The 22,056-nt window shown below is 41.9% G+C and overlaps 1 pseudogene across 1 annotated transcript; it reads right to left on the bottom strand.

Annotated features, from left to right (window-relative positions):
- Positions 1-251: 251 nt before the first annotated feature.
- On the bottom strand, positions 252-1,702 carry LOC309632676 (ret finger protein-like 4A-like protein 1 pseudogene; annotated as a pseudogene). Its single transcript has one exon. The product of its transcript is annotated as a ret finger protein-like 4A-like protein 1 pseudogene (transcript).
- Positions 1,703-22,056: the final 20,354 nt, after the last annotated feature.

Here is a 22,056-nt window from a genome sequence, read left to right as displayed (position 1 = left end):
AACCTCATGGGTCTGGTCCCACTCAGATACACAGCCCAGCACATTCCCACCTTCCACCTGTCCAGCCAGGGCATGAATGGGGCAGCTCAGGACAAGGCAAGGTGAGTACCTGTCCTGCCTAATGGTGCTGACACAGCCCTGAGTTCCTCTCCTGCTGGGGAGCCCTTCTCTCCTGTTTTCTGCCCTGAGGTTGAACAAAAGGAAGCACTCATCAGTACTCAGTGTACTGACACTTTGTACAGGGAAGTGTCAATTAGGATGGGCCATAGTTATAGGGACAGGGTCCCTGGACCTCATCTCCCCACAGAGGTGCCATTATCACGTCATCTGTAGTATAGGTGACACTGTCTGCATGGAGAGTCTGGGGCATCTCCAATGAGGAGCAAATGTTATCCCCAGTGCAAATCACCCTCATCCATGTCTGGGGATTAGTGACAACTCCTGGCAATTATTGAGAAGATCTACATGAGCAGCTGAGCAGAGGGCACAGAAAGTTTTTTATGTTCCCAGTTGGAGAATCCAAGTTTAGAACGAAAGTCATAACTGGGGGGAGGGGACACTCAAAGTGCACCAGGGGCTCCCTTCACTGTGTTTCCCGTTGGGCATTTTCCTTCATGGTCTCACTTTTCCAAACTGTTCCAAAGTTTCTTCACCCTGATCATTAGCATATCATCTGAAGGCTGGACTTTCCCCTGAGATTAAGTTCCACAACCCTTGATATTTATGGTCTCAGGTCTGTTTAATCTGGAAAACATCTCCTTTGAAGCCAGTTGTTTCTTTCCTCAAAATCCTCAGGTCTCTGTTGTGTCCACATGACTCTGTAAGGAGATCATAATTTGTTCTAAGACACACACGGATCACTCTCCTTGAGTCTCTCATTGGACCACCAGCCTGTCCTTGTGTTCTGGGCAGTTATTGCCAGAAAGAACCATTCCTTGAGAACAGCAGAAGGCACATGTGGGCAGAGAAGACACCTCCATTTCTCAAACTCACAGTCCAGAAGCCAAGATCTGGAGTCAGTTGAGTCTTCCCTTGTTGACGCACAGATTCCTTCCAAACGCCCACATCCCATTCTTGGCTGGACCCCACGTCCACCTCCCAGTAATGGCAGCCAGAAGTGAACAGAGGGAATCCCAGGACACAAGTTGTATGGCTGAATCTCTCAGGTCAGGACCTTTTCTTCTGCTTGAAAAACCCACAACAGACAGTTTTCAGGTCCTCAGAAATGATGAGGTTCTTGTTGGCTCTGTCAACATCCAAGGTCACATCCACTTGGAACTACTGTATCCTTGGGTTCATCTGGAGGACAGCCCTCAGCTGGGGCCCTAACTCCTTAACCTTTGAAACCAGAGCTCAGAGCTTGAGAGCACACTTGAGGTCATTCTTTTGTGAGACCACAGAGCAGTTGGGGCACAATAAACCCTCCCCATCAGGCTCCTTCTGCAGTGAATCGAAGCATTGGAAGCAGCAGACATATCCACATTTCAGGTACATGGGATTTTCAAGATAAGTCAGGCAAACCATACATTTACTTGCTTCTTTAAAGTGTTCAGCCATGGGTCCTCTCTGCTCAACTAGGTCCAGCTGCTTCCCCTGACAGCTCAGTTCTAGGCATTTTCCTATGGAAATGCCACTGTGCTATTTGAATGCCTTCTTAATTATAGGTCAAAAAGAGCACAGTGATCTATTATCAAAAAATATTTTAATTATCTACCTATTGACAACTTGGTTAGGTCCTCCTTTTATTTTACTGAAAGCAAAGAATTGAAAATGACCTAATTTACCAAAAAAAATTTTTTTTACCCAGTCATTAGCATTCTTCACTTTCTAGGAAATATGACCCCAAAAAAGCTTATCACATGCTACTGATTATACTGTTCAACTTTTTCTCAGAGGCCTTTTGCTTATGGAGCTAAAATAGATGAAACTGGGGTTAAAAGCAAAATTGAAATTGTGTATTTTAGAACTTTTCTTTTTGACTGTAAGCAAAGGCATATATTAATGTCACATTTCATTTTGTAAGGACATCTCAAAATGCGTAGTAAAGATATGACAGAAATACAGACAGACAATGGAGGATATTTATTTGTATATAAGTGATTTCTTCCCAAAATGGGTTGAAGTCAATTATGTTTAGGTAATTACACATTTCACAGAATTGGAATCAGTAATATTAACATTTGAAAGGGAAAGATTAATACTAATTAAATCAAGCTGGTTTTCTAAATGTGTAACATATTTTGCTTAGGTCATTTTATACTAGATTTGCACTTGGGGAAATTTTTTATTTGCTTTTGAAACTAAATAGATGTTCTACTTTTAGGAGTATAGTTTAAATATTTTATGCAAATTGCAAGAGAAAAGAACTCGGTTGCAAATAAGTACATGCTTACAAAATGTACATTAAGTACTGTTGAGCATATTATTTAAAGTATAATCTGCAATATATTCCTGTTAAGTTGCTTAAACCTAATGCTTTGGAGCGAATTGTGTCCCCCTGACATTCCTAGGTTGAAGACTTAACCACCCCCACCCCCTGCCCACAATGTGACTGTACTTGGAGAAAGGGCCTGTGAGGAGGTTAGAAAGGTTAAATGAGGTCATTAGAGTAGGTCCCTAATCCAACAGGGCTGATGCCCACATAACGATAGGAAGAAACACCAGAGCCCTCTCTCTCCTACGTGAGGACACAGGGACAAGGTGGCCGCCTGCAAGCCAGGAAGAGGGTCCTCATTAGAACCGGACCATACTGCCACCCTGATCTCAGACTTCCATCTTGAGAACTATGAGAAAATATATTGCTGTCATTGAAGCCCCCCAGTCTATGGTATTTTGTTACGGCAGCCCAAGCTAAGATACCTAATATGTACATGGTAGGATTTAATAAATGAGCAGAAAAGTGGTTGATGAGTGACAGTGAGCAGGAGATTTGTACCTTCATAAAAAAATGAGTATGGATTTCATATTTTGCTAACTTTTACCAAAAGTTAATGAAAATGTTTCTCTTATGAATTTGAATAAATATTCAAGAGAAGACAAAACACTAACTTACCTCTAATATATGTTTCTTATTAGAAAATAAAACGTTGACATGTTGGAAGAACATGTGGGTCTTTTCACCTTGATATCATGCAAATTGTACCGGTGAGACTAGACTAAAACACAGATAAATGAGCATATTCACTGACCTCATCCTCTTTACTGAGATGGTGAAACTGCAGAGAAAGGGTGCTTCATAGCAGACTGGTATTTCCCAGCATGCTGCTTTCAAATCTTGAATATTTCAAGATAGCTAGCTAGCTAAGTACAGAAACCCGTCATGAGTTTGTCACCTGGGCGAATAACGCGCTGCCATCTTCCATATTTCCAAGAAATGTTCTTTTTACTCTGTTCTCAACGATTTCTTTCCTCAGGAACAATACCTTCTTTGCCGGTAGTGAAGACCAAAAACAAACAAACAAACAAAAAAAACATCACTTCTCCCCGCTACTACATAATTCCATTACAGACTTGAAATCAAAAACATCCAAATATACATCAGCTTACCTGTTTAAGGTATTGTCTCAATCTGTCCAGGCTGCTATAGCAAATTACCATAGACTGTGTGGCTTAAACAAGAAACGCTTATTTCTCACAGTTCTGGAGCCCAGGAAGTCCAAGATCAAGAGGCCAGAAGATCTGGTGTCTAATGAGGCTCCTCTTCCCAGTTTGTAGACGGCTGTCTTCTCATTGTAACCCCATATGACAGAGAGTGAGAGTGGGCTCCAGTGTTTCTTCTTATAAAGGCATTAATTGTATTCATCAGGGCACTGCCCTCAGGACCTAATTATCTTACAAAAGCCCAGCCTCCAAATACCATCACATTGGGAGTGAAGATTTCAACATACAAATTTTGTGGGGACACATTCATTCCATAAGAGTTATGCTTTGCCTTAACAGAGATAAGCATAAGACACAGAAAGACATGATACCCTATTACCTTTAGTTCATGGTGCCATTTTGCTTAAAGAGGGCTCTCAAATACCTGTAGTTTGAGTTGCCTCTGCTCAGTGTCCCAGAGGTTTCTATACCCAAGACAAAGTACCATAGCATGATTTGGGTCGGATGAGATCTCTTCTGTAAGGCAGAAGACGGGAAATTGTGGAAGGCAAGACAGAAAAGGAGAAGTAGCCTGATGCAGGTGCATTTGTAAGCAGATGAATATAGAAAGAATATATATATAGAGAGAGAGAGAGAGAGAGAATTTGGAAATTGATTCCCTTGAAATTATCTGAATCTATATACCTCTTGGAATTTCTTCATGCACCCCCAAAGCTATGCAAACCCCAATTCAAATGAAATATTCCTACTACTGCTAATAATTTTCATTGCAATGTACTAAGAGGCTACTTTAAAGTAAGTATTATATTATGTTCTTCAAATAGATCAGCTCATTTAAATTGTGTCCATCAGGTGAGAGCCATTATTAACCCCATTTTACAGATGAAGAAATTGGGACTCAGAGAAGATAAGTAATTTGCCCAGAATCTCACAGCTAGTAAGTGCCAAAGCCAAATTCAATCCTAGGTCCATCTGACTCCAGAGCCTGTACTTTGTGATAATCTTATGTGGCCTTGTATATGTGTTCTTGATTGACAGTAGCTTAATAGGTATCCCTCCTAGATAACTGGTACTCCCCAAAGAATGATTCTCTAATGGTGGATTTTCAGAACTATGTAGCAGAGCTTTTTTTTTTTTTTTAACATCTCTATTGGAGTATAATTGCTTTACAATGGTGTGTTAGTTCCTGCTTTATAACAAAGAGAATCAGCTATACATATACATATAACCGCATATCCCCTCCCTCTTGCGTCTCCTTCCCACCCTCCCTATCCCACTCCTGCAGGTGGTCACAAAGCACCGAGCTATGTCGCTGCTTCCCACTAGCTATCTATTTTACATTTGGTAGTGTATATATGTCCATGCCACTCTCTCACTTCGTCCCAGCTTACCCTTCCCCCTCCCCGTGTCCTCAAGTCCATTCTCTACATTTGTGTCTTTATTCCTGTCCTACCCCTAGGTTCTTCAGAACCATTTTTTTTAGATTCCATATATATGTGTTAGCATACAGTATTGTTTTTCTCTTTCTGACTTACTTCACTCTCTGTATGACAGACTCTAGGTCCATCCACCTCACTACAAATAACTCAATTTCATTTCTTTTTATGGCTGAGTAATATTCCATTGTATATATATGCCACATCTTCTTTATCCATTTGTCTGTCGATGGACACTTAGGTTGCTTCCATGTCCTGGCTATTGTAAATAGTACTACAGTGAACATTGTAGTACATGTCTCTTTTTGAATTATGGTTTTCTCAGGGTATATGCCCAGTAGTGGGATTGCTGGGTCATATGGTAGTTCTATTTTTAGTTTTTTAAGGAACCTCCATACTGTTCTCCATGTGGCAGAACTTTGAGAAATATTTTCATCAAAACAGTCTTCCCAGTGCTTCCTCAAATCATTAAATAAATAAATATATTTATCTTCTCTTGATACACATATTACCCTATTTTAATGAGGTTGCAATGGGGAAATCAAATATGAATAACAAATAAGCATTCAAATTAAGAAAACTTTAAATTATTCCAAGGTCTTTATTTTGCCCACTGTTAGCAATCCTCTCCTCATGTTTTCATAATTAAGGGACTTTGTGGTCACTGGATTTTTTTCCCCCAAAATACTCCCCCAAAGGATTAATTCTTTAATTCTCAGTTTGTGGTCTAAACCTGTGAATGATCTAAAAATCCCTTTATTTTAACCACATAGTTAAAAATTGAAGGTAATGATGACCATAATAGCAAACCCTCAAGAATACTGCTTTCTGCAAAGAAATAGACAAATTTATGGTACCTTAAAAAAAATAGTCTCTTCTTCAACCTATTTCACACGTGTACACACACAATTTTCAGTGTAACTTTGAGTATTTCATAATGGAGCCTGAACTAATATTCAGCTACTTACTCTTTTTTTATTGAAGTATAGTTGATTTACAATGTTGTATTAATTTCTGCTGTATAGCAAAGAGATTCAGTTATACATATATATACATTCTTTGTTTAATATTCTTTTCCATTATCGTTTATCATAGGATATTGAATATAGTTCTCTGTGCTATACAGTAGGACCTTGTTTATCCATTCTATATATAAAAGCTTACATCTGCTAACCTCGGCTACTTATTCTTTAAGACAAATTAAAGCTTGTTTTCTTGGGTAGAGTTGGGATCCATGTTTTTTCAGACATATAAACATGTGAGAAGTGGCAAGGTATAGTGTGAAAAAGGCAGGTCAGTTCCCTACATTAGAGATTTAGGAGAGGAGAGTCAGCTTAATGATCTAGACTACAAACATCATACAGCAGTCACTGAGACAAAACAGCATCTCAGGTAAAGCCAGTTACACTACACTGCTGAGACACTGCTAAATGAGGTAGAGTGGGGAACCCCCAAATCTAAGGAATTTAGTAAGCAAAGAGCAGGAGAGAGAGGTTGTGCTAGTTCTTAAGAGTATATTCCATATTTTAAAAAAGGGTGCAGGGCTTCCCTGGTGGTGCAGCGGTTGAGAGTCCGCCTGCCAATGCAGGGGACACGGGTTCGAGCCCTGGTCTGGGAAGATCCCACATGCCGCGGAGCAACTAGGCCCGTGAGCCACAACTACTGAGCCTGCGCGTCTGGAGCCTGCGCTCCGCAACAAGAGAGGCCGCGACAGTGAGAGGCCCACGCACCACGATGAAGAGTGGCCCCCGCTTGCCGCAACTAGAGAAAGCCCTCGCACAGAAACGAAGACCCAACACAGCCAAAAATAAATTAATAAATTAAAAAAAAAAGAGGTTTCTTTTAAAAAAGGGTGCAAATGAACTTATCTAGAAAACAGGAATAGAGTTACAGATGTAGAAAGCAAACTTATGGTTACCAGGGGGTGAGGGGAGAGAGGGATAAATTGGGAGATTGGGATTGACATATACACACTACTATATATAAAATAGATAACTAATAAGGACCTACTATATAGCACAGGGAACTCTACTCAATACTCTAATGACCTATATGGAGAAATAAGCTAAAAAAAGAGTTGATATATGTATACGTATAACTGATTCACTTTGCTGTACAGCAGAAACAGACACAACACTGTAAATCAATTATACTCCAATAAAAAATTTTTAAAAAGAGTGTATTCCATAAAAATAATGAACAAAGATCCACTACGAAACAATAACAATGTCATATTTTCATGTTTTGCTTAAAGAAATTTTCATGCAAATGTATTCTTCATAACAGCCCGTGGAGTTTGTGGAGCAGATACCATTTTTATTATGTGGCAGAAAAGGAAACCTAGGCACCGAAGAGACTGGGTGAATTGCCCAGTGGCCCTCAGCTGCTTCCTGTCACAGTAATGACCAGATAGACCCCAGTCCAAGGGGGTCCCACTTCTTTCTAGTAATCTGAGACACTCTCTGCTTCCTCTGCCCCACCCTTCTAATGTCTAACATTTGTAATGGCTTCTTCCTGTCACTTCCGGTAATCCCTTCTCCATCTAGTCAATCCCCCTAGATCTACATCTCCCTCATTCCTCATTTTCATCAAAGGTAGAGACCATAATTAAGATCCATGCCCCAACATTCTGTTAGTAGTACCAAGGGCTGGGGACCCAGAAGTCCCCACTGCAAGAAGCTGAGAATTTACATGATCCCACATCAAACTACGACAATGAACTCTGTCAGTGCCCTTTTTGTTCCTACTGATGATTTATTACACTTGCACAGAAATAATGACTGGCCATTTTCTAGTAGCTGATAATCTAAAACAATGACTTTGCTTTGTACAGTCTCAACAAGAATATGAAAAAATGCATTTGAGTATCTATACAGTCCTAAGTAGACTCTGGTTTTCATTTAATGGATTTAAATGCCTTGTCATTTTGATCCTGCATAAATCTTGCCATTTCTGGATGAAGATACATATTTATAAACATCTACTACTGGACAAAAATTGGGCAGACATTTAAGTTAAAATTTTCAACTACGTTAAGTTCACCTCTCTACTTCTTTGCATATAATGGATTTTTTCACATGAACTCCCTATTTGGTCATGTCTCTCCTGTAACTGCCCAATGTTTAAACCAATGTCAAGTTGCAGTGATAATAATAGGTGGCATTTCTTGGAGTACTGATCTAAGTGCTCTGTATTTTCTCATTAAGCTCACATAACAACCATATAAGGTAAGTACTCTACATTAATCCCATTTTGCAGATGCAGAAACTAAGACACAAGAGAGGTTATGGGACTTCCCCAAGGCCTTCCGGGCAGCTCAGGCATTTGAACCTAAGCAGTCTGGCTTCAGAGCCCACTTTCTCAATCCCCACATTAAACTGTCTCTGATATTGCATGCTTATAAATTCTATCTTACTTGTTTCATCACTGTATTCCAGCTGCTTGCGTCACCTACATGCCTACCATATCTTCAACCTCTTTGACTTTAAAAGTTAAACAAATTAACTTATAATGAATTATGAACTTAAATGTAAAATATAAAATGATAAAACTTTCAGAAAATAAAACCAGTAGAACATCTTTAGGATTAGATGAAGAGTTTTTAGACTTGACACCAAAAATCATGATCCCTTAAGGAAAACTTTGATAAATTGGACCTCATCAAAATGTAAAACTTTTGCTCTGCAAAAGACCCTGTTAAGAGGATATAAAGATAAATTACAGACCAGGAGAAAGTATTTGCAAATCTTATATTCACTAAAGGACTTGATCTAGAATATATAATATAAAGAGCTCTCAAACCTCAACAGGAAGAAACAAATAATCCAATTCACTCCAGTTAGAAAATGCACAAAAGACACAAACATACATTTCATTGAAGAGGATATACAGAGAGCAAATACACATGTGAAAAGATGTTCAACATCTTAGCCATTAGGGAAATGCAAATTAAAACCTCAATGAGGTATTACTACGTACATATCAGAATGATTAAAATTAAAAATAGTGAAAACATTAAATGCTGGCATGTATGCAGAGAAACTGAATCACTCATATTGCTGATGGGAATGTAAAATAGTATAGCTACTTTGGGTAATAATTTGCCAAAGTGTTATGAAATTAAACATATAATTACCATGTAACCCAGCAAATGCACTCTTGGGCATTTATCCTAAAGAAATGAAAACTTGCGTTCAAAAACCTGTGTAAAAATGCTCATAACAGCTTTATTCATAATAGCCAAAAACTGAAAACAACCTAAATATCCTCCAGCAGGTAAATGGTTAAACAAACTGTGGTATTTCCATACAATGGGATACTACTCAGAAATTAAAAAGCAACACAAGTTATATATACAGTAACCTGGATGGATCTCAAGAGAATTAGGCTGAGTGGAAAAAGCCAATCTCAGGAGATTACATGCTGTATGATTTTGTTTATACAACATTTTTGAAATAACAAAATTCCAGAGATGGAGAACAGATTAGTGGTTGTCAAGTGTTACCTTGATTATGGTGATGTTACATGAATTTACACATGTAATAAAGTTGCACAGAGATAGACAGAGACACTCACAAAGACACACACACACACACACACACACACACACACACACACAATTGTCCCAATACCAATTTTCTGGTTTTGATATCATACTATAGTTATGCAAGGTGTTGCCTTTGGGGGAAATGGACTAAAGCATACATACAACCTCCCTACACATTCTTTGTTACAATCTCCTGTGAACCTATAATTACTTCAAAGTAATTAATTTTTTTAAAGTTATACAGTTAAGACCAAGACCTTAACCCTGAGGCACTCCACGAGATATCTCATTCCAGTCAGAAAAATGCCGTAATCAACACTATTTGAATAAAGATGTTTCTATCAGCTGTAACTCTAACAGTATGATCAGCAAGTCTTCATTTCACCATCTTAACCAAAAAAGATCAGGGGGAACTTTAATTTCTTTTCTGAAATTAAGATAGACTATGTTCACAGGCTTCCCACAACCTACAACTCTAGAAACTCTACCAGTGAGATTACTAGCAAAACCATTCCTTGATGAGGCCACGATGGGTCTGGGTGATGATTCCTTTTCTATGTGCTCATAAACCACATTTAGTAATTCTTGAATTTGATCTGGGATTAATGAAAATCTGAAGTCACCCGCCCTGATTTCCCCAGTTCCCCTACCTATTGGTTAGTCTTACTTCCTGACAGTCTTCCATTTATTTATTCATTCATCACACACTTATTAAGTATTCATCTTATATGCACTGCTGCTGCAGGGGGCCATCTGCCTTTCTCTATCCCATGGCTCCAGCTTGCTCTTTGACTTTCTGTGGAAACAGAGGAGGGAGCAACTAATTCAGCCTAGAGGGACCAGGCATCTTCATAATGGGGGCATTTAAGTTGATTTACCAGGATTTTCTTCTCCCTTGTTCAGAAGATTGAGTGCAAAAGCCCTCTTGAACGAATCAGCAATTCTCTTGCCAAACAAATTCTTCCCAGTCTTTGAAGGATCCACTCTGGTATGTTAGGCTATTATCCAAGAAACCTAATCTGCTTCTCTAAACCAACAACAAAAGCCAATTCTGCCTTCCCTACATCCTTTACTTCCAAAATCAACTGGAACAAAAAAATAAATGAAATGAAATGAAACGAAACGAAATGAAATGAAATGGAAACTCTATCTATGCTCTAAAGTCCTCTATTTTCTTTTCAAAACTCTGACAGATAAAATCCTAACTTCTTAAAGTCATGGAATTTTGTATCAGAAATAGATGTTAGAGGCCAGCCTCCTCATCAAAGAGAAGAAGAAGAAACAGACTTGGAGGGGTAAGTGCAGCAAGCCAAGAGTCAGTCAAAAGGGGAAAGCGGACTTTCCACTCCCAGCCAATGCCCCCCCCCCAACTCTGCCACATTTGTTAAATATTGTCTTAGTGATGTTTCTTGGTATCACATCTTATGATAGCCACTCAAGAAAGAGGGCTCATTGCCTGATGGGCTAGCTCAGGTCCTCCATGACTCTCTCATGTTCCAGAGCACTGGGATGGGCTCCTTGAAGAAAACAACATCTGAGCTTCCTTCTTCTTTTTTTTTTTTTTTTAATGCTTGTCAGGGTCAGAGTCTCAAGAAGTCAACATTTACGAAGTCCCCCTGCCTGAATGAAGGAGGGAATTAAAGGGAATCCCACGGACTCCTCTTGCTCCAGATTAGACCAGGGAAGCCCTCCCCATGTTCCTTGCACATCCACTTTGGCAGGAATGAAGAGGGGACTGTTCATGCTTCTCCCCCTCCACACCACTATCTTCCTTGAGACCATCAGGATCAACCTCAGCATACTTTAACCCTGTTTATGTCACCACAAGAAGCCTAGGGCTCCCAGGGCAGCCCTTGTCCCCCGAACAGCTCTAAGAGCAGCGAGGCAACCATCACCCCAAATACATGCACACTCATACACACACAATCCCTATCACCCGCCTTGCCTTATTTTTTAACTCAGCAGTCATGATCGTCTAACAAACCATATGCTTTACTTGCTTTTCTGTCCTCCTCTTCTGGAATAAAAGCTCTGTGAGGATAGGGATTTTTGTATGTTTTAGTCACCATTCTACCAATGTTGCTGCTACTTTACAGGAGCTCAGAAAAAGTTTGTTAAATAAGTAAATCCCTGGGGCCATTTTTTAAAGTCTGAAAACAGACAATTCAAGGACCAAAGGATGTCTGAGAAGTTTGAGAGGGAAGCAGAGATGATTTGCAGCAACCGGAAAACTTGAAGAGAAGGCTTCAGCCCTAAGGATCTCCAGAAATGGCATCTATCACATGAAAGAACTGGTAACAGGGGGGATATTCAGATGGCATACAGGGCCAGACATAAGTAAACAGCATGGCTTTGAAACAGGGAATAGAAATAACTTGGTACCTACTATGTGTCAAGCACTGTGTCATTAATTTATCAGAATCACCATGCGGAATGATCTTATTGTCCCCATGTACAGATGAAGAAACTGAGGCAAAGAGGAGCCTGAGATCCACAACAGGTAAGTGATGGAGTCAGATTTCAAACCTAAGTCTCACAGGTCCCAAATCCATGCCCTTTCCTCTCCCTGAGCCCACCTGACTTCTTTGCTCTAGGTATCAAGGCACCTCCCAAGTACACCTGATCCCAATCCATCAGTGGCTCCTCCTCCAAGTCCCAGATAATGAACAGGATCTCTTAGTTCCCAGCTTGCGGTACAGAATGTGATCAGGCTGAAACCCTGGGGGGTGTCTTCCTTTCTCTCTTTTCTATCTTCAGCTCTATTGAGATATAATTGATAAATAAAATTATATATACTTAAAGTGTACAACACGATGATTTGATATATACATACATTATAAAACATTTACACAATCAAGTTAATTAACACAACCATCACCTCACATAGTTACTCTTTGTGTGTGTGTGGTGCGGACCCGTCAAATCTATTCTCAGTAAATTTCAAGCATGTGATACAGCATCATTAAGTACAGTCTCCACGCTGTACGTTAGATCCTCAGAACTTACTCATCTTATAACTGAAAGTTTGTACTCTTTAATCAATCTCTTTCCATTTCCCCCACCCTAAGCTCCTGGCAACCACCATTCTACTTTCTGTTTCTATGAGTTTGACTTTCTTTTTTAGATCCCATAGATAAGTGATTCCATGCAGAATTTGTCTTTCTGTCTGGCTTATTTCACTTAGCACCTTGCCCTCCAAGTTAATCCATGTTGTCATCGTAAATAGTAGGATTTCCTTCTTTTTAATGGCTGAATAATATTTGATTGTATATATCTACCACAAGAAAAAAAAGTATGGAACCCACTAGAAAGTACTTTAAAAGATTAAATTATTTTTTAAAATTTATTTATTTTATTTATTTTTGGCTGCCTTGGGTCTTCGTTGCTGCACGAGGACTTTCTCTAGTTGCAGCAAGCGGGGGCTACTCTTCGTTGCGGTGTGTGGGCTTCTCATTGCAGTGGCTTCTATTGCTGCGGAGCACAGGCTCTAGGCGCGTGGGCTTCAGTAGTTGTGGCACACAGGCTTCGGCAGGTGTGGCTTGCAGGATCTAGAGTGCAGGCTCAGTAGTTGTGGCGCACGGGCTTAGTTGCTCTGCGGCATGTGGGATCCTCCCGGACTAGGGCTTGAACCCATGTCCCCTGCATTGGCAGGTGGATTCTTAACCACCGTGCCACCAGGGAAGCCCTAAAATATTAAATTATTAACTAAAGAAAAGTACGGTGAAAAGGGGTGGGAAAAGGGGTGATTAGAATATTACCTACTGGTATATCTTATAAGGTTTTTATGAGTAGGATTTGATTAATCATTGCCAGACCTTAGGAGAACAAAGAAACTTTATATAAAAGCAGGAGAGAGGTGGTTTTATAACTAAGTCACATTAGGATAGTGAAGCACTTGAATGAATTTTCACTAGGGTTGTGAGCTCTGGAGAAACCTTCAAGGAAAGAATTTATGTCCTTCATCCTGGATGGCTCTTACTACCATCAGTGAGAGGTTTTGATCCAGATCAGATGGCCTCTTGCCGTTCCCGCCAACAGGTGAATCTAGGATTAATAATGGCCCCATAATTTTCACAGGACCCACTTGACATGCCAGCTGTTCGGAGCCGCAGTGCGTGCAGAATTAAGGTTACAGTTAATGACGGTGATTATTGTTCATCATTAAACATTAAGTATATCTACAGAACGACATTGCTTATAGGTACTATGGGCTTTTAGAATCTTAATTGGATAGAATCATCATACCCAAGAAATCTAAAATCTAATATGGACCATCAGATTTAGCAGGAGAAGAGAGAAATGAAAGCTTAAAACAAGAATAGTTGTAAGAAAGATGCTTATTAAAAATGAATGCAGTGGGGAAGACACAATTACTCTGCTTCTAGTCCTAACAAACGCCAGTGTTCTAGGTATCAGTTATTTTCCCACCTGCCCAGTAGGTGTCAGTATAAGACAGTGTTCCTAGAACTGACCAAGCTTTAAATCAGAAAAAAAAAAAAAAAATTGACTGTCAAGTTATAAAATAGAGAAGACGTAAGAAAGATGGGGCTACAGAAATTCCACAGGAGCCTTTAAATGACATTCCACAGGAGCCTTTAAATGACAGAGCTGACCTAAACAAAGTTTCCTCATGGGTGAGATGACAGAGTTGGACGAGGGGAAGACCCTATCTGGCTCTCATATTCCTTGTCAACTCAGCAGGAATTCCTGGCGCATCCAGCAAGACTCAGCACTTTCGTAAGAGGTGGTCACTGTTAACTAGTATAGGAACCAATAAACATTCCCAGGGAACACAGACAGCCATGTTCAGGTAGATGGACTCTCTTTAAAAAATAGATACCTTCCCTGCTTTTACAATGTAAAAATAGAAATCCTGTAATCCACAGAAATATATCATTATAAGGATTACGAAAATGAACCAAGGAAGGGAATTCCCTGACGGTCCAGTGGTTAAGACTTCGCCTTCCAATGCAGGGGGTTCGGGTTCGATCTTTGTCAGGGAGCTAAGATCCCACGTGCCTCGTGGCCAAAAAACCAAAACATAAAAATGGAAACACTATCGTAACAAATTCAATAAAGGATTTTAAAAAATGAACTAAGGAAAAAGAGAGGGGAATCAAAGGTCGTATGAGTGGTTTGCAGAATGTGTTGAATCAGTCAGGGCGAGCTTCCTGGAGGAGTTGGCCTTTGAACTGTGATGGAAGAGAAGAGAGCCACAAAACCAGGGCTCTGCCTTAGCCCCACCTTTCTGCTCTACGTTGTTTTTCTCCTCCAAATATAAATGTACTACACTCTGATAATGGGTAAGCAATAAAGAGAAAGAACATAAACAGGAATTATTTTTCAAATTCACAATATAAAGGTACTACTGATACTTAAAAGAAAAAAATAGGGGGAAAGGGCATATCTCTTGAGAACCTAACACACACAGGATGCCACACAATCCTTACCAAACTCCTGAGATACACTGAATCACTATGCTGTACACCTGAAACTAACACAATATTGTAAATCAACTATACTTCAATTTAAAAAGAAATCCTGAGATGTAAGTGGTATTGTCCTATTTTTAGATAAAGGATCCAAGGCTCACTAAAGTTATATAACTTGCCCAAGATTATGATATGTAATTTTATGAGTGATTACTCTGCACCAGGTATGTGAATGCACTCACAATGATCCTATGAAGAAGTTACTATGATTCCCATTTTGCAGATAAGGAAATGAAGTCTTACTGATAATAAGTTCTTGCTTCCCCCAGGTCACAGACCTCCTAATTAGTCCAGCTGAAATTCAAACTCATGTGTTGCAAGTGGGGTTCTCTAGGAAGCAGACTCTGAAACAGAATTAAGGCTGTGGGTGTTTATTGGGGAAGGCCTTTAGGATTAGCACCTCTGAAAAGAAGAGACCAAAAGCAGGGCTGGGAGGCCCATCTGAGTTGTCGGGCCCTGGGCCAGAGAGCCAGGCCTTTACGCACCTGCCTCAGTCAGTCACTGGATGTGGACAGGGCCTTGGCGGGGGGGCAGCGCTCTGCAGCCGAGGCTGACCTGGAAGGGCTAACAGCTGACAACAGTCTGCTGTCCAGACTCCTCCCCGGAGGGGCCATCTGGGCAGCGTGTCTGCACGTCCCGCGCACCGTGTCTGTATCTTACTGCAGCGCATCGTGTATCTTCTGCGCCACCATGGTGGTGGGGGCCTGAAGGGAAGCAGTCGACTTTGATGGAGTTGTCATCGTCGGGGTGCAGAGTAGTGAGCTCAGGCCCCAGGCCCCCCAGGGAAATGGGCACCAGGCTCTCACCCCTTATATATGCCTCAAATAGCATCAGCTAGAAAGCAAGACGGGGTGGAGGCAGACAGTGCCGGCTCAACGGTAGGGTCGGTCATCAGATGCTTGCTGTTGACTGACAACGTCCAGGTGGCCTAGGAAGGGAGGTACCAGCCCACACGCAGACCCAGCAGCTGATCCAGGCACTCCTGCCGTGTGGCAACGTCTAAGCCCCTGCTGCTCCGCACTAACTCTCCGCAGACGCCACCCGAGATGGCAAACCCCCCTGGTGTCCCCAGCGCCTGTCTGCCCCGCCCTGGCGAGGCAGGCCTTGAGAGGGCTGCTTTCCGTTTGGAAATATAGTCTGCTTGTGGTATCTCAAGCGGTGATAACGGCAAACTTCCAACCCGAGGTGGCAAGAAATTCTCATACTTCTACTTGAATTCAGAGAAGAGCTGACTTGACAGAAGGCAAAAAGCAGATGAGCTTAGCTCACTCAGGGGCAGGTGAGCACCAAGCCAAGCCAGCTTTCCGCAGTGAATCCTTCTGCACTGACATCCTAGTTGTGCGTGGAAGAGAGGCGGTGAGACTGCAGAACAGGAGACACATTGCCTGGTGGGCCCGCATCTGCCAGAAACCTCAGCACCGTCGTCTCCTCCCTGTGCTACAGTCACATCGTTGCCTTGGACCAGCCATTCCTCACCCTGGAACAGCACCTCCCTTTGGCCTCAGTCAGCAAAACCCAGCCAACGCCTCGGTTCAAATTCTCCTCCATCAGGACTTCCCTGGTGGCACAGTGGTTAAGAATCCACCTGCCAATGCAGGGGACACAGGTTCGAGCCCTGGTCTGGGAAGATCCCACATGCCGCGGAGCAACTAAGCCCATGCGCCACAACTACTGAGGCTGTGCTCTAGAGTCTGCGTGCCACAACTACTGAGTCTGTGTGCTGCGACTACTGAAGCCCGTGCACCTAAAGCCTGGGCTCTGCAACAAGTGAAGCCACCGCAATGAGAAGCCGCGCACCGCAATGAAGAGTAGCCCCCGCTCTTTGCAACTAGAGAAAGCCCGCGTGCAGCAACAAAGACCCAATGCAACCAAAAATAAATAAATTAATTAATTAGTTTAAAAAAAAATTCTCCTCCATCAAACTATCCATCCCCATCCTCCTTCAAAAGCAATTTCTCTTTTAATTCATTTGGTAGCTACCACAAAGCAGCGGGAGTTCTAACATTTTAAATTGTGCATAAGAATCACCCCAAGTGCCTGATTAAGAGTCAGATCCCTTGGCTCCGGGCTCCAGACATGCTGATTCATCAGGGATGGAGAGGCCTGAGAGTCTGCATTTTCATAATCAGCCCTGATATCCCTGATGAGCTTGGTCTGCAAAGGGTACTTTGAGAAGAACTGGCATCATTATTTAAAAAGATTCCTTCCCTCCAAAAGAAGAGGATGACGCATTTGCTGTGCATCCTCTTCTCCTCCGCTAAAGTACATGTTTAGATGCAACAGGAGATAGAAACCCTGCCGTATTCATTGGAATCTCTCCTACAGTATCTAGGGTAGCAGTTTGCATACAGTGGGTGCTCAAACATTGTTGGTTGGCCAGCTAAGAGTCTTTTTGGTGTCCTGGTTCTCTTTTCACTCTTCCAAATGATTTGAGGTTTGTAGGAAAGCCTACCTCTCACTCCTGCTGCACCCCTATTTCCCTCCTGGGCTCCCTCATGTTCCAAGACCTACCAAAGCCACTGAGCTCCGCCCTTCAACCCACGCGATCCGTTCCTCTTTTAGTAGATCTTTCAGCTGTTTAATGAGAGATTTTGGCAGGATTTTAAAAAATTCTTTATGTTCTAAAAGATGATATTTTATTCTAACTTTTAACATATACATGTTCATTGGGCATATTTTAGAAAATAAAAGCATTAAGAAGAAAACTTCTCTGTAATCCCCATTTCCTCTTCAATGCACTTTTCCACACGCCTGAAAAGATCCCGCTTTCTGGGGGCTATGTCAACAGCCTTCCTTTTCCTTTGGATCTCCCCCTCTTTTCTGAGAAGCCTGGCATATTATCACAGATTGAGAAGGGGGACTGGAGGGGAGCAGGGAATCTAAAGGCTGTTTTAAATGAACAAAACTTGTTCTGCAGTTTAGCCCCACCTATCAAAAATTAAACAAATATAAAACTAATGGGACAACTTTGACCAAGTACACTGAGGAGAGGACAGATGTTTGGGCAACAGCATTTTAGGGGTCTCAGTGTCTTCTTGCTGGCTTTCAGAATCCACTTAGCAAAACAGGTGGATGACTAAGAGAAGGTAGGGATAATATACATAATACTGACAATAAACGAGCAAACATGTATTACTTTCTATGTGCTGCGGACTGGCATAAACATGCATTACATGCATTCACTTTAACTTCACAACAGCCCTATGAGATAGGAATTATTATTGCCACCACTTCACAAATGAGGAAAATGAGTCACAGAGAGGTTAAGTAACTTGCCCAAGATCACACAGCTAGTAAGTGGCAGAATTGGAATTCGAACCTAATCAGGCTCCAGAGTCCATGTTCTTAACCACTAACTGCAAGTTAACTAGTATGCCAACAATTATAACATTTTAGTCATTTAAAGACCTTAAGTAACACTGCACTTGAACTTTTGTCCAAGGTCCCAAACATTCTAGACTGTTTTCTTGGGAGATAAGCCTGCAGTTAAGCCTCAGTCAGACAATGGTTCCACTCCTCATTATCATGACCCAGTCCTGTCTGACAGAGCTAGTATGCAGCCTGCTTGAAGAGCCAAGGTTTACTTGAAGAAAATGCTTCATTTATTCCTGGACTTGGCTGTTCTCCTGAATTCCTTTATTCAACAAATTTATTGAGCAACTACTACATACCAGGCATTATTCTAGATTCTTGGCCCAAAAGATGGGTGAGCTGTGTTGTTTATCCATCATGGGAGGACTCAGCCTCTATGGATCCATGGCCATGGATGGAAAGGAAAAGTGGGGATGGGTTGTGTGTTCATACATGAGAAGCTGCTATATAATAAGCAAGTTTGGCTCTAAAACCGGCATCCTATGTAACCAACAATGGGATATCTGAAGTATAAGAAACCCAAGTCCTATGTGGGTGGTAAAGCAAACATTCTTTGTTTTGCTCCCAACGAGAAGAGCCATAAATATAACCACTGCCACAGCCGATTACCCATCCAGCACCCCATCTCCTGGCACTCTGAGCTGTGCGAGGATGGGCCCCGGCCCCACGGTGCTGATTTGCATAGCCATCTCCTCCTTCTAGCTTCACTGCCTTCTACAGTGAATATTTTCTCTAATTTGCCTAAGTATTCAATGCTTTCATGTGCTATCACTGAAATAGTCAACTAGTACAATCAGTGAATGCCACAGAGAAAGATCTGCCCTCGTGAAATTTACATTCAAATGGGGAAGGCCGGCAAGAAACTAGAAACACTCAATACGATGTAAAAAGTAAATAATATAGTATGTTAAAAGGTGGTAAGTGCTATGGGGAAACAGAGCAGGGGGTCAAAGATGCCAAGGTGGCAGAGGAAAGGGGTACAACTGTCGACAGGGGGGTCAGGGCAGGCCACACTGAGAGGGTGGTATTTGAGCAAAAATGTGAAGGAGGCAAGGAAGTTAGGTGTGAGGATATCTGGGGAAGAGCATTCTTGACAGAGGGAAGAGCTCGTAGAGAAACCCTAAGGTGGGAAGTTGCCTGCGGAGCTGAGGAACAGAGAGGAGGCCAGGGGGATTGGAAACAAGGGAGCAAGAGGGAGAATGTGAGGCTAAGGAGGGAGGTAAGCCCTACCAATCTTGCTGGGTGGCTTAGACCTCACGGACTGGCTCTTACTCTAAGTGGAACGAAGAGCCATTGCAGTGCTTTGAACAGAGAAGTGAATCAGGTTTTAACAGGATCTCCCTGGCTGCTTTATTGAGAATTGTCCACAGGAGGCTGAGGAAAGAAGCAGGGAGACTAGTTAAGAGGCCATTGTAGTAACCCAGGCATGAGTTGACGATGGCTTGAACCAGCGTAGTAGTAGAAGTGATCAGTCAGGATGCTTGTGGAAATGAAACAGGAGGGAATGGAGCAGGGCACAACCTTTAAAAGAATGACATAGCCCTAGGACATGACGAAAACCGGTTAGAACCAGCTAGGTCCAAGATAGCAGAAGATTTGACTTCCAGTGGACCTTGAGCCTCATTATGCACTCACTGTAATATATTAGCATGCTAAATGACACGCCCACCGGTGCCATGACAGTTCTGAGGCCAACCATAAAAGGTCAAAAAGTGGGCAGTGGCCCAATTCCTGGAAATCCCCGCCCCTTGCCCAAAATAATTGGAATAATCCTCCCACTCATTAGCCTATGAAATTACACAGCCCATAAAAACTAACCATGCCATATTTTGGGGCCTCTCACCTTCTCAGCTGGCCCATGCTCTGTCTGTGGGCTGTGTTTCTCCCAAGGCCTCTCGCCTACTGAGATGGCCCGCAATCTGTGGAACGTGTTTCTCTCTAAATAAATCCACGCCTTACCTATCACTTTGATTTGGAAAACATCATCATATGGTGGTATTTAAAGCCACAAGTCCAACGCAATCACTAAGAGTACATCGACAGGGCTGAGCCTGAGGCATGCCAACATCAAGAGTTTAGGAAGAAGACAAGGAACCAGCAGACCAAACTGAGCCTCAGAACAACTGAGCAGTGAGGAAATCCAAGGAAGTGTTGCAAAGACCAGACGAAGACGTTTTATCAACAGAGAAAAGATGGGCCAATCTTGTCAACTCCTATCAAAGACTGAGGATTTTACAGTGTGGAGGGCCTTTGGTGACCTTGAGAAGAGCAGTTTCCATGGGGTGGCAGGAGTGAAGTCTGAATAGAAAGTATTTGCGAGAGAATAGGGAAGAATTAAAGCCAGAGTATAAACTACGCTTTGATTTTTGCTAATATGAGCAAAGAAACAGGGGCTAGTAGGGGTGACGGGGTCAAGGGGGGTTGTTTTATTTCCCTTTTAGGATGGGATATATGATAGCATAGAAATAAATGCTGGTGGGAATGGATCCAGGAGTATGTCAGAAGTTTGATAAGAGAAAGAGGAAAGAATTGCTGCAGGGCTGTTCTTGACTACCTGAGAGAGGATGGAGCAGAGATGGTCCATCCAGGCAGACACAGGAAGGATGCAGATGCGATGCCGGTGGATGGGAAGAAGTGGAGACAGGCGTATTAAAATTCTCTTTTTGTTGCTTTCATTTTCTCTATGAAGTAGGAAACAAGATCATAAGCTGAGAGTAAAAATGGGGAAGAAGAGTTGGATATTTGAGGAGAAAGGAAAAGTGTGAAATAGTTACTCAAAAAGGGAAAGTGTGAAATAGTTACTCAGAACTGTGGTCGCCTCTGGGGGTGGTGGTACAGGAATGGACTGGGAAGGAACTTAAGGGAAATTTCTGGGGGTGATGGTAGTATTCTATATCTTGATGGGTATGTGGGTGACACAAGGCATGCGTTTGTCAAAATCATCAAACTTATAATCTGTGCATTTCACTGAGCCTAAGTTACCCCTCAATTTAACAAGAGGAGAAGAAAGAAGAGGAGGACAAGGATGGGAGGGGTGGTGGGACAGGGAGAGGAGAAAACTCACCCAGGAGAGTGGAAGAATAGATGGAGAAGTGTAGCATTAAAGGCCCACTTGAGGTTAATGGTCATTAATTCAATTAACATCCAGGTGATGGTGTGTTATTCAGCTTCCACATTTAGCTGCACAGGTGCAGGGCAGAGTTGGATTGATTCAGGACTGTGGTTTTGCCAAGCTGGTAGTATGAAGTGGAAGACGTATGCAAGGGAGTGTTTGTAATGATTGACTGCAGCGACTGTGGTTTTCAAAATAAGGCTGTATAGTGTGTGGACTGAATATCAAATCCATTAGCAGACTGAAATAGATACCGTGGCTGTCAAGGTAGAAACATCCACGTATTTTAGAGAAAATACTTTCTTGTTGATCTGTCTAGTAATCTTCATCACCGATGCTTCTAATCATCTCTGATTGCATCTTATCCCATTAAATGTATTCATGTGCTCTTTGGAGATCTACTCCAAGGAAAAGGCCCTCCTTTGGGAGCACAGGCAGAAATACACTCTTCACCATGTGCACATTCTCTGGCTATCCACCACGTGGGCCAATGATGCA

The sequence above is a fragment of the Balaenoptera borealis genome (genome assembly GCF_965194805.1).
Source record: "Balaenoptera borealis genome assembly, chromosome: 7".
NCBI classification, from domain to species: Eukaryota; Metazoa; Chordata; class Mammalia; order Artiodactyla; family Balaenopteridae; genus Balaenoptera; species Balaenoptera borealis.
Note: the sequence above shows the minus strand (reverse complement) of the source record. Positions and strands in the feature narration are given on the sequence as shown.